The sequence below is a fragment of the Amphiprion ocellaris genome, chromosome 23, assembly GCF_022539595.1.
Source record: "Amphiprion ocellaris isolate individual 3 ecotype Okinawa chromosome 23, ASM2253959v1, whole genome shotgun sequence".
In the NCBI taxonomy this organism is placed as follows: domain Eukaryota; kingdom Metazoa; phylum Chordata; class Actinopteri; family Pomacentridae; genus Amphiprion; species Amphiprion ocellaris.
The window spans coordinates 13230830-13244449 of NC_072788.1; the positions used below are offsets into that span (position 1 = coordinate 13230830).

Sequence of the window (13620 nt, forward strand, 5' to 3'; positions counted from 1 at the left end):
CTCATTCAGCTTTGTTCAACCCCCAAGCGCCTAATGGCAGCTGACTGATAGGCTTTTAGTTTGCCCGCTCAATAGCTGTGAGAACGTATCAGAGTGGGGCAGGAAGAGGACCGGCAATTACCTTGAATAATGATGTGACTGTACAGCAGACAGTGGTTCATCTTATTCAGGTCAGATATGTGAACGTTTGTTCAGCTATTTAAAACAAAAAAAAGACTTGAAAAGGATTTAGAAGGGTGAATCAATTGTTTCGATTGGGAACAGACATCATCACAGAGTCCCATGCAATCAGACGCACACACACATATTAACTGACCTTCAAACTGGGGTAAATTGACATGTAGGAGCCACTTGCTAAGAGCTGATAGAGATAAATAGACGTTGATGCAGAATTTCTGCTGCAGCCAAACATGGAAGAGCTTTTCTTCTGGCAGCAGCTCCCAAAACACTCAGCTTTAATAATATATTGATGACTTACACATGTAAGAGTGCTATTTCTACTGATTTTATATACTGCCTGTATATTTAGAACCTTAAGTTATATCGAGCAGGCCTACCTATACTTTAGTAACTGTATTTACCCAAGAAACTCTCTGTGACATACAGTGAGTATATGCAGTATTCACCCACATTGGGAGCTTTTCTCTTCTATTGGTTTTCAACACTTAATCGTGGTCAATTTGGGCTCTTTTTAACAAGAACATACAGAAAAAGATTCTTTATAGGAGGGAGTTGACAAAAATGCTATGAACAATAAGGAAGAGAATTATGAGGAGGAAGAAGAGGAGGTAGAGGAGGATACAGCTGCTCGAGACAATCAGGAAGCAGGAATGTAGGAATGAGCGTGAACACTGACCACTTGCAATGCCTTTTTTGGCTGCCTGTAGAGCCAGTCAGGTCAGTCCTTCTTTTGATTCCCAAATGAATAAAACCAGCCATCCATTCAGAATTCCAGTTAGGAAAATTGGGATATCATGCCTGGAAGATGGGGATGCTATTCCAAACACTGTGGGGTTGGAACAGATCAGCTTACACTGTGGAAAAGGTATATTTCTGTACAAAAAAAACACATTTCGACAAAGTAATGGCAAATAATTAAAATAAAAAATGTAAAGTAAGTGTTAACCCCTTCATTATAGTACATAGTAAGAGTGCCGTTTTGTAAACTCTTGTCAAAAAAAGCCACATTACAATAAACTGATCATTGCTCAATGGCTTATCCAAAGGTATTTTTGTACTCATTCCATTTTAACATTTGAATATATATCATTTTATTCTGTTTCATTTGTCCTGTGTATGAAATTGGACATTATTCCATTTCCTTCCAACTTCACTCATCTCATTCCAAAAGCACAAAGCTTAATATGCTGCTTTAGCAACATCTAATCTGCTTTGAGAGATCTTCATACAGTTTTGGAGCCTGACTGCAGACATTTGCTCTTTTGCAGCCACAAGAGCATTAATGCAGTTGAATTAAGGTCTGGCTAACAGTTAAGGTGCTTTCACACAGCGAGCAGTGGCCCCTGCTGCCTCTTTTGTTATAAACACAGCAGCACCCGTGCAATCAAGGTTGGGCATATCAATGAAGAGGAATAGTCAGTGAGCAACATCAGCTTTAGAGTGCGATTATCATCTAGGGTAATTAAAAATCCCCCAAAATTTCCGCTTCCAAGTGGGAGGCACATACTGTTTCCTCAATTACAATTAAGATGGCAAACTGAAAAAATAAATAAAAACTGTCCAAAATAACCCTCTGAAAATCATGCAGTTTCTGGGCATTTTCTGGCTCCTGACACATTTGTACTCACTGTGGGCTATTTTTTAGTGCAATAAAAAGTCCTGCACCTCTATGGAGACGGAATAACCACAGCAAGATGTAGAGACAACTAAACAATGTATTTTGTGAAGTATATTATAGTCATATTGCCCTGAATCATAAAAAAAACAAAAAGTGAAAGTTGAATTTCTTTGATTGTTTATGTACAAAAATGAAAACTCTTGGAATCACCACATACAATATTTTTCAATGAGCCCACAGGTGTTTTCAACACCGGAAAACCGTGGTTTTACAAACTACACAGCCTGCAGTTCAGCCCACTTTAGTCAAATAATCCCAGAATTTTTGTGACTGTCGGTTGCAGCTGAGCCGCCAGTGGTTTATTGGTTGTGCCAAGGAGCACGGAACTTTTAGTTTTTTACAAAAAGTGGCAAATGGAAGTTCATTTTTGATACAATTCATTGTGATTTTAAGCTTAGATTTTCATCATTTTTCCCAATGGAACGACACAGATGACTAGTACAAGGACTGTTGGAAAGTTTAAAATCAGAGAATTCTTTCTGCTTCTACGAGTTCCAACTTCAAGAAATTGTCGAAATTTGGCTATTTTATTTAAAGGTAACAAGAGTTTTGGGGTTTGGAGAGGGCAAACAGAACATGGGGAGGAATGTCCACATACTTTTGACCATTTCGTAGTGCTTTCCTTCTTTATCACATTTAGTTTATGGTGGTCACATAACTGCTAAAGGCATCTGCGCATTATCTACCATACAAGTCAGGGTTAGGTCCATCTTAATATCCTCCGTTTACGGCTCCCCTGCTGCTATAATAGCTGATGTTATTATGCGGGGGGAGTTGCTGGGGTGCTTCATGAAATCATCATTAGGGCAGCTACTCCAGTATCGCTAATGCCGTGCAGAAACCCGACCAACACGATGTCAGTCAGCGCCATGCACCCAGATATGAACATTTAATGGAGAGGATTACCATGTTTGTGGTTGATTATGCAGATTAATTTAATATGTAGAAATGAATAATAGATTGGATGTCCAGACCCAAAGGCTAAACGTACACTAAATATCTCCTCCTCCTCAATCACAGTGTCAGCTTGTAACAGAGCTTATAGCAGATAAAAATGGAGTAATTGTGTGCTACTATTACAGCAGTTGTCAAATTGCAGTGATTGCTGCTTTCTGTTAGCTGAGACTGACAGCTGCAGAAATCAGTAACTGTCTCCCTTAAGTTAAGTAGTATTCTAGCTTTGTTTTAGTATTATTAGTTATATTTTCTAATTGTGGTGACAGGAAATTCATGTTCATACAACACCGGAGAAAGAATATTATTAGCGCAAGGTCATTTTTTTATTAAGGATTTCATTCATCGGAAATGATATGACTGAGCAGCCTTGGCGAAGTACTGCGCTCTGAGTGCTTTTCTTGTTTTATTTTATTATTATTTTTAATCTGCGAATGGGACTCGAGATGGCTAAAATCACTCCTATTTACATGTCAATGTTCATTTTCAAAATATACAAAACATACATATGTGCGTGTACGTTTTTTACATGCAGGTTGTGAGAAATTCACATTGTCGTTAATGTGATTCACTCAGAGTATCGTCCAGCATTATGTGTGATTCAAACATTAGATTGTTGATGACTGACAGATAATGAATGCTAAACAGAGTTACACCGGTACCACAACCATCTGTTTCAGGCAGCTGTCTCTCTGTTATTACATTACATACCTGTCCACTCCTGTCCTACAGCTATACCTCGACCTCCATCATGGCTCCATCTTCTGTTGCTAGGAGATTTGCAACACAACTGCAGACAATTTACACCAACACAAAAACACCTCACATGGAGCGTACGTGCCGGCAGGGAGTGAAATTACCCCCACTTATATGGTTGTACCGTTCATTTTCTGCTCCGCTCAGCTCATTCCCTGCCTGTGGATCTATTGACAAACTCTCCTGATTATGTAACACACACACACACACACATATATATTGTGAAGCGCCGCCTCTGACAGCACCAGACTGGATGTACATTTGAACACATTTAGGTCACAGTGCACAAACCGCACCACACAGTTCAGTTAGAAAAAGAAAGATACATGTGCACAGCACTCCAACCTGAGAAATATGAATGGAGTTTGGGCAGAGCATTTGTCTATAAATAGGGTGTTGTGGAGGCCTGTTTGGACTCGTGGGAACAGACAGGGCATTGTGCTGCCCGGCCTATCTCTATCTGGCCTCTAGCCATCAGGCAAAGGACTGAGCTGCCCCCCCACGAACACACACACACACACACACACACACACACACACACACACACACACACACACACACACACACACACACACACACACACACACACACTGGCCTAGATGCTTACATATGGAGACCGCTGTAATATCATACACCTACACAGTATAAAATCCATACGCTCTGACCCAGATACTGAGACTGTTACGCTCACATACGCCCCTGCAGAATATAAAAAGTAAAAATCCATATTTTTACACTCGCTAATACATCCAAGACACTACCGCTGCCCATATCTGACAACAATTCAAATGAGAAACACGCGAAAAAAGGTTCCTCGTATGGTCAGAATTTCTTCCGACTAGACTGATTTCAAACACCTACGCAGCGAGCGTTGTTCCACGCTGTCTCAGTCATCAGCTAATGTGCTTTTCTTCACTGTACAGACAGAAAAAATACAACTGAGCTCATTTTACAAAATCCCATATGAGAGTGCACTGCTGCCAAACAGAAGTAGCAGGAGTCATATCAAAGTAAGTGGCCTATCTTCAGTTGTCCAGGCAATGTCTGAACACAGAAGAGCTTTTACATCCCCAAGTGTTTTTAATATTTAAACTGGCAATATATTTCATAGTGTCAAGGCATTAATCTGGAGAAGAATGCTATTTTCGGGGCTATACAAACTAATTTGAGGTTATAGTGACAAAAATCTCTTGGAAGTCATCTCTATTTAAGTGGTTTTGCTTATCAGCTGCTGCCCAAGATGCTATGACATGCCCTGGTAAAAGGCTGCATGCAAAACTGACGAAAATGACTTTGTACGGCCAAAACTGCAGGTCTGAGTGGGAAAACATGTTCAGCGGCTTTGGTTGCTGTCCAAACAATTCATTTTTAGTAGCCTGTGAGCTCAAATTTCCATGTTTGTTTTACATTTTTAACGGTCTCTCGTGCCATGTCGGACGGGTTTCAACACACTGAGCTGAATCTACTGTCAACAGAGAAAAATCAATGTTTCTGTTGCTGCCAACAGGCAGAAGTGCAACACTAGATGGTATTAGTTACAGTAGCTGCACTCAGGTGGACCATACAGGATGCAACTGGAGCGTGTAAGTAAAAGACCAAAGGGGTTTTTTATTTTCATATACACAACACATTAACACATTTTATTATATCTAGATCAGGGTTTGTATTACAAATCACAATTTACTTAGAATTTAGAGCATCAGCTTACAATTAATACATGATTATAACTCTCTGAAGCCCAAAATGAAAGCCATGAAATAGGACCAAAATACACCGTTTATTAGTTCCATATCATTTTATCTGTTTTAAAAAAAAAACAGAAATGAACTTTCCAACAGTCCTTGAACTACACGTCCATGGCGAATAGTTCCGTACCAGGAAACTTAATCAAGTCAAAGCTTCAAAATGGGCTTTTGTATCAATATTGAGGAATCAATCAAAAATTGATTTATTCTATAGGTATCATTTAATATTTCATCAAAAATAGAGCCTTTGCTCCAATTAGATTCTGTAAAAAAAAACCAAAAAACAAATCCTGCATGCCTAGTGAAAATGTGAAGCCATTAGTGACATTGTTGTGACCAATAAACGTGACAAAAAAAGGACTTCATTGCCTGAACTGGTTGTGCTGCACTGTAAAAAAATAAATAAACATTGATGAAAACAAAAAAACTAAATATTGTAATGTTCAAAAACTGTAAAAACACAGTCTGCAGTTCAGCCTGTTGAAAGTTTAATGATTTTTACTCCGCCAAGGAATGTGGTGGAGTTATGTGATGATTGGAGTACGTTTGTCCGTCCGTCTGTCTGTCAGCAACATTAGTAAAACATAGACAAACGGATTTGGATGAAATTTTCAGGGAAGGTCAGAAATGACACAAGGACTAAGTGATTAGATTTTGGCAGTGATGTGGCTTATAGTCTGGATCCACGGATTTGTTAAAGATTGTGAGATAGCGGCATGGCATCACTGTAACTATGACAACATGTGAACACTATGTCAGCTGCCTGCTGATAATCACATGATTGTGATCCTACTACAAATCCACCACTGTGGATTTATCGGGACGTATCTGTCGGAAACCATACAACGACTGAGCAGCCTTGGCGGAGTACTGCATTCTCTGAGTGCTTTTCTTGTTTGTTTAGTGACTGTTGCTGGCCACTGAGTCAGTCATGACTTCCTGGTTGCGACAAGGAGTGCAGAGTTTTTGGTTTTTAACAGAATCTGATTAAAACAAGCAGTGTATTTTTGGCTTATTTTTAAACGGAGGCATGAAATATCACAATTATAGGCTTGGATTTAGTTATGTTTCTGGACTGAATGGCACAAATGATGAGTTCAAGGACTGTTACAAAGTTTAAAATGTAATTACTCTTGGTTTTGACAGTTTGGGGCTCTGATAAATCGTGTGATTTTGTAAAGATAACATACTTTTAAACCTGCAAGCAGGTGTTCAGAAGGGTAATCTATTGTTATTTTTACAAAAAAAAAATTGGTTAGTGCAACTTTAATAAGTTCCCTCTCATTTATTTAAAAATTATATATGTTTTTGTTCCTGTGATGAGAGATTAAACTGGCCATCAGCCCTGCAACACTTGTCAGCACTTCTGCTATAAATGAAGGCGGTCCTTCCACTCAGCTACAAACAAATCTCAAACTCAGAAGAGGCAATTACACCCACAGACACGAACATCATCTCCACAGCAGCATCAGCACTGAAATACCATCAAACACCACAACACAGTCCACTTAGTACAACAATACTTCCCTTTTACTCAGCCCGCTCTGTATCGCAGCTACACTGCACTACTTGCAGTGCATCACAGCAGGAGCTCATACACCCACCGGCTGGCAGGAGACCAACTCGGTGTCGTCAACACCTCAACATAGACAAATAGCATTTCCGAGAAGGCGAGATGACAACAGCATTCACATTCCTGATATTCTGGGACCTGAATCCACCTCTGAAGCAATACTTGGAGTCCAATTATAGCTGTTTACTGGCCTAGTTTGGCTGCATATCCACACATTCATCTACCTTTCAACACTGTTATCAGCTACTTCATAGCAGGAACAAGCCCTCAGAGCTGCTGCGGTTTAGGCTGAACATGCAGAATATTTGGTCAGTTTAGCATCGTTGCTCAGTTTAAGGCAGGAAATTAACTCAAACAATAATCAGCTTTAAAGTCAGAACAATGACTACATTAGTCAAAACATTTGGAAAATAAATCATGGAATTGGTTTTAGAGGCATCAGATGTGGATATGGGCGAGAATTTCCACATGTGAATCTGCTCTCTCCGGTATTCAATGTCAGAAATAAGCCACAGTTTGAACTTCACTGCCGTACAACTGCTGTAACAGGTCAAGCATATCATCATTCCCTGCAGTCGACACTGATGGATGGGCAAACACTGCGGGAGTAAATGTTAATATTGGTAGAGTAAACAGGCAAGGTGACAGTCTGAATGTGCTCGAGTAGGTTTCCACCGATAGCGGAGCCAAGTGCAAGTGCATTTGTGCTTTGGCAAACGGAGCAAGGCTGCATTCGCACTGTTTAATGTTCAGTGTTACAACCCTTCTTCTATTTTTAATCATCCACTGGTGCCATTTTCTATTTACTTTTGTTTCGCTCTCACTTTGTATCTCAGCATGTAACATATTTCCCAAACCTGCAACGTGTTAAATAACAGTAAAATTTTATGCCGCATTTTTCACAACGCATGTTGGGAATCCTGTGGATGTTCAAGTCGACCCTGTTTGTCGTGACAAAAGGTCAGACTGTCACTGAAAATCCAAATGAGCACTGGCAGAATCCAATGATGGCACAGTTAGTAATGAGGTCAGGCTGGTCAATAGCCACCAACAGATTCAGTGGTGCAGAGACAATTCAACATGGCTGCTGAGGTTAACAAACATGGACAGCATCTACAGTCACAAACATATTTTTATCCAAAGTACAATATGGGAAACAAATCCACAGTGAATGTGTCTTCTCATAGTTTCATTTAGTCTCTTGGTGGATTTACAAGCGTATGTCCGCTCAGAGAAAACTGTCCCCGTCCGCCACAGTTTAATGATGTCAACAACTTTATCTCCTTGGATTATTAGTCTGGCCTCAGTGCAAACACTCGGGGATGCAGCATCAGACCAAAGAGCAACTGTTCCAGCACAAGGGTTTATTTTCAGCCCGACAGATGCGTACAAAACAACTCCAGACAATCTCAACAAACTGCCACTGTGGCACATTAACTGTCTTTCAAAGTAACATTGTCCTCGCTGCAACCTGCTAAGATCTTGTACTGAGCCTTAAGTTGTACTTGAACTCATGGAACAACTTTTCGTTATTTTACTTTATTTGAACTGAGAGTATGCCAATAACAAATGGCACATTTGTGTGTTGAAACTTCTTATTTAGTGCAACCAACAGGAGCTCAATGAAGAGCATCAAATTCTTACATGTAGGGATTGACAGTGATTATCAGAGCCAATATTCAGCATTTTACAGATTAGAATTTTGAACAATTTTCTTAACCAATAACCAGCAGCCTTATCATTAAAGAATCAATTAGTCAGTATCACAAAATAAACTCGGTGGACATCACTCTGTGTCCTGATGTACACTACCGCTCAAAAGTTTGGGGTCACCCAGACAATTTCAGGTTTTCCATGAAAATTCACACTTTTATTCATGTGCTAACATAATTGCACAAGGGTTTTCTAATCATCAATTAGCCTTTCAACACCATTACCTTACACAGTGTAACATTAGAACACAGGAGTGATGGTTGCTGGAAATGTTCCTCTGAACCTCTATGGAGATATTCCATTAAAAATCAGCTGTTTCCAGCTAGAATAGTCATTTACCACATTAACAATGTCTAGACTGTATTTCTGATTCATTTAATGTTATCTTCATTGAAAAAAACTGCTTTTCTTTCCAAAAAAAGGACATTCCTAGTGTCGTGTACAAAAACACATCAGATTGTTTATTACAAATGTCTACAAACAGTAAACAGATTTGATAGCTAATCCAAAATAGATTTTCCGACTTACAAGTCTTAATATATTTTTAATCCATTAAAGCAGTAACAGCAATTAATTGATTAATCATTAATCATTAACATTCCATCATTTGATTAGCTTTTTTTCCACCTGATTTTGAGTAAAAATGGTGAATTTAAACACTTTGGCTCTGATGCAACTGCCTCTCTTCATCTGACTGGTTACACGTCACGAGTATAAAGTATAAATTATGACATTTTTTCCTGAGTAGACACATGAATAATATTAATAAACAAACGCGATTCAACCAAATTTTGTGTTGAAGTTTGCGTTATTCTAAATTTTGACACCAACATTTCCCTTCAAATGTACAGCAGCTCCAGATACTGATTCCCACATGAGCCGACTTCTACTTAAATAAGCCAGAGAGAGCACATTTTCGACGTTTTAACTAAATTGATTTACTCATTATCTAAAGGTCACTGCATATTTTGTCAGTAAATTAATTGAATAATGGTTTGAGAACAACAATGTGCTGAAAGAATATGAATTTTATCGATTAAGTAATTCTGCTGTTTCCTTAATGCAGACTGCATCAATAATCCATATGAAGAAGAGGCGTCACTGGTGTGTCAGTGTTACACAAGACTGATTACTAATCATGTTAATGGTAAAAATGCACAGCAGAACAATCTGTTCTTGTGACCTCTATAAATAACCCATGCTTTATCATTTTGTGATGCTGCTACAGATTAAAGGGCCAGAAATCCTTTGAGGTCAATAAGCATGTCTTCCCACTAACTCAGTCAGCAGACAGAGTGTGGCTGTGTACATTTAGTCCAGTACAAGGATGTGGAGAAATGCATGAAAGTACCATCATGGTGACATCTGTTTGAAGCTACAGAATCAAAGCCGTCTAGGAAAATGTGCTGTAGAAGGTTTAAAAATGAAAGCGGTCGTTTAGAACGTTAAATGATTGATTTCTTAGCATGTTAAGCAGCTGGCGCACTGCTCCATATGTTACTGGGTAGTTTAGACCAGTGGCTTGTGTTTAAAATCGTAATGTGAAAAATGACTGCTCAGTACAGCCACCTGACATATTTATAAAGGTCTGCAATCTGCAAAAGTGCAAAAGCAAACTCGGAAAATGTAGAAAATGCTCTCTCTGTGCTCAACACACTTGCTTATTATTTGCAGAATGGAGATTAATACCAGGAATAATGAGGTTTTATGATATCAGAGATTTCTTCTTCACCCCAGAGGCGAAAGCGATGTTGTTGTTTGTGCTGCTTGGAGCGTTGAAATGTGACATTGTCAATGTGGCATGAAAAATGTAAGACTGACTACCCACTCACAAAAATGCCAAAGCTTTGTGCGGCACACATAAAATGCCATGCACCTGGATTGTACCGGGGCACAGGAGGAAATGTCAGAGGAAGATTTCTCTAAATCGCAGCTGAAATCTGTGACCCTTTAACCCCCCAGTTCTTCTTAAAATCCACTTTTTTCCCATCTTATTGCCACTAATTATTTGAGATAACAGCTTCATGAAGACATGGCTGCTGGTGACACCACACCCACCACCAGTGCTTCCAACCATCACACAAACACACTCCTGTTTGAGTGTGTTTGTGTGATTCTTTTATCTCCACACGGCCCCTATAATTTGGGACAGCTCGTGCAAAGCAGCCTGCATTTGTACATCTCAATTCCTGGAACAATGTCTACTCTCACAAGAGCCCGTCTGCGCGTGCACGCCGCAGTCCGCGCGTTATCAGCAGGGGCTCCACTTCAGTCACAGAGCAGCGAGGCCGCGAGTCTCCAAATGCGCTATGACTCACTGAATGTGCGTGCGCGCTTGGGTACGTGCGTGCGTGCATGCAGCTTGGTGAAAACCTGTGTGAGGACAAGTGTGTGAGTGTCTGTCCTTGGTTTGGGGCACGACACACTGAAGCAAAAATATTTCCTCTTTTACGCGCCGGGCTCCGACTATAACATGATCCATAAATGGAGACTCTAATGAAACGCAGCTTGTTTTTGCCCCCCCTCTCCACTGCTGCAGATTCTTTTATTCTCTCAGATGTTTTTATCCCAGCCAGCAAAGGGGCCAGTGAACGCACACACACATACACACACACATACAAGGGGACACACCTCCATTTGACATTGACACATATTATATTCCCTCTTCCGGCGCGCAAAAAACCCCCTTCCTCGACCACCAGCACTCCAATATCCACCCTCCCCCTCCTCCTCTTACAGAAAAAAACAACCTCATATTAAAACAATAAAAAAAAAAAAAGTATTTCTCCGTGAAGCTGCAGGAATAACTGCTAAAACAGCACAAAGGAAACAGCACTGATGCGCTTTTTGGCTGGGAACAAAAGAGGAAAGATTCATGCAAAAATAAATAAATAAAAACGTCAATCGTGGCCTATATTCTGTTTGCTGGGGATGTGAAGCCATGCCATTGAGCTGTCATGCTTGGGGTCGGTTATTATGGAGAGAGAAAGGGGGAAGGGGCGACGAGAGGGGGGGAGAGCAACAAAGACCCGCTGGCTATGCCACATGTGCGCGTCAATAACACGCACTCTCCCTGCCACAAGCGCACTCTTTACGCACGAAAAACATCTCATTTTTTGTGCATGCAAGCAGATATTTAAGGTGAGAATCTTTGCAGAAATGCGTGTGTCGTTGCTGTCGGGCGTGCAGCGATAAATCCCACCTTGCATCCTCGTGCATTTCTACAAAAAACACCTTTTATTGCCTTGTTGCACGACTGTTGAATGACAAAACCTCCACCCCTTTGACTTCTCTGACACAAAACACTTGCATGTGAGGGGAAAACAACAACAAAACAAACTCACCTTTTTTTTTAACTCCGCAGATGAGGAACAAAATGAATGTTCGTGCAAAAAAACAAAAACAAATCAGGGGGACTTGTTAAAAAAAATTATATGGCAAGTCTCGGTGTCCACTCGCGCAATTTTCTTCTTCTTCTTCTCGCTCTTTCTCTCCAACCTGCCGCTCCAATCTTCCCGCTAATCTCCTGTTATTTCACTTTTTTCCTCCACCTCCTTTATTTTCCTTCTTGCTCAGTGTCCCCCCAGTCTTGTGTGTGTTTTTTCTGCTTTCTCCAGCAGGAGGAAAATTCAGCACAGAGAAAAAAAAATGTAGCAGTCAATCAAAATGGCAAGATGGAGCCATGGAGTTTTTAGGGGTGGTGAGAACTTAATTCCTCACATTAAACACAAGTAAGACGGTTTATTTAAATTCCAATACATTAATGGTGATGTATTAAACAGATTGTGACAGCTACAAAGTGGGATCAGACTAAATCCTGATGTGATTTTGGGTGAAAACAGCGCGCCTCTGTTTCTGTCCACCCCTCTTCCCGGGTTCACAGTGGTACAGTCCAGCCTTATTGCGCTTGTGGAGCGGAGCCGAACGCGCGAGCCTTCCCGCCCTGGACCGAGCCGTCAGGTAAATAAACACACCTGGAGTTAGAACGTGGACCGGAAGGAAAAGGAGGGGGTCGTCTGTGCTTTAAGGAGCCCGACAGGAAGCCTCCATCCCGGGGGAAAGGTCTGAGGGAGAGGGGGGGTTTCTGGTTCCCACTCTGTCCTCTGGATCACAAAGTTTTCCATCACATGAAATGACCTTTCAGTTTTACATTTCAAACACATTGTGTAACTTATTAATAACAAAATAAATATGATACACGAATGCATGACTTAAGCTGTAAGTTACACGGTGTTGACTACAGCTTTTAAAATTATTTTAAATCTAATTTGTTTCATTATTCTTATTAAAATGGACATATAAATGTGTGCATGTGCTATTTTAAAAAATACTTAAAAAAACAAACAGAAAATCTGGGAGTAAGGGTGCCACATAAACATTTTAAAACAACTGTAAAAACAGGATGATAATAATAACAATGATGATAATAATGGCAGTTATCACTAAAAATAATTACATTTTTAGTTTCAAATGCAATAAAACAAATTTTATGGTCACATAGTAAAATAGATTTTTCTGTGGAAAGAGTTTTCCCTTTGTTCATTTTATTTTTTCCACACATGTAAATAAACTTTTTTTTATTTGGTTTTACTGGAGGCTATCTGTAATTTAACAAAACCATGGAAATATGTGAAATAATAGTATGAAAAAGTCCTAATATATACTACTTTTCTTTTTATTTACATCAAATATGTTTATATATATGATTTAAATACACAAAAGATAGCATTTTACAGTCAAATTACTTTTTCTAAATTTATAAAAATACTGATTTTGATGTGGACAATATTTTCAGTTTATTAATAGTTCACATGTAAATTATTTTTTTTCTGTGATTTTACCAGTTATCTGTACTTTAAGAAAATGAGGAAAAGCTGTTAAACAACAGCAAAATGTTTCTTTAAAAAAAGCAAAACACAAAAACAAATCCATTTTTACAACTAATAGCTAGACTAGACAGACAGATAGATAGTTCGTTCCGCTTCGGACAGTTTCGAACTATTTTTGAAGTAAAGCTTCTT

At 39.5% G+C, this 13620-nt stretch overlaps 1 protein-coding gene across 1 annotated transcript in view; it reads right to left on the reverse strand.

The window, feature by feature from the left end:
• The window catches only part of ndrg2 (NDRG family member 2), a 46293-nt gene extending 34080 nt beyond the window's left edge, over window positions 1-12213 (reverse strand). The window contains exon 1 of the mRNA XM_023282493.3: window positions 11944-12213. The gene's annotated coding sequence lies outside the window, so the exon portion shown is untranslated. The remainder of the gene's footprint in view (window positions 1-11943) is intronic.
• Window positions 12214-13620: the final 1407 nt, after the last annotated feature.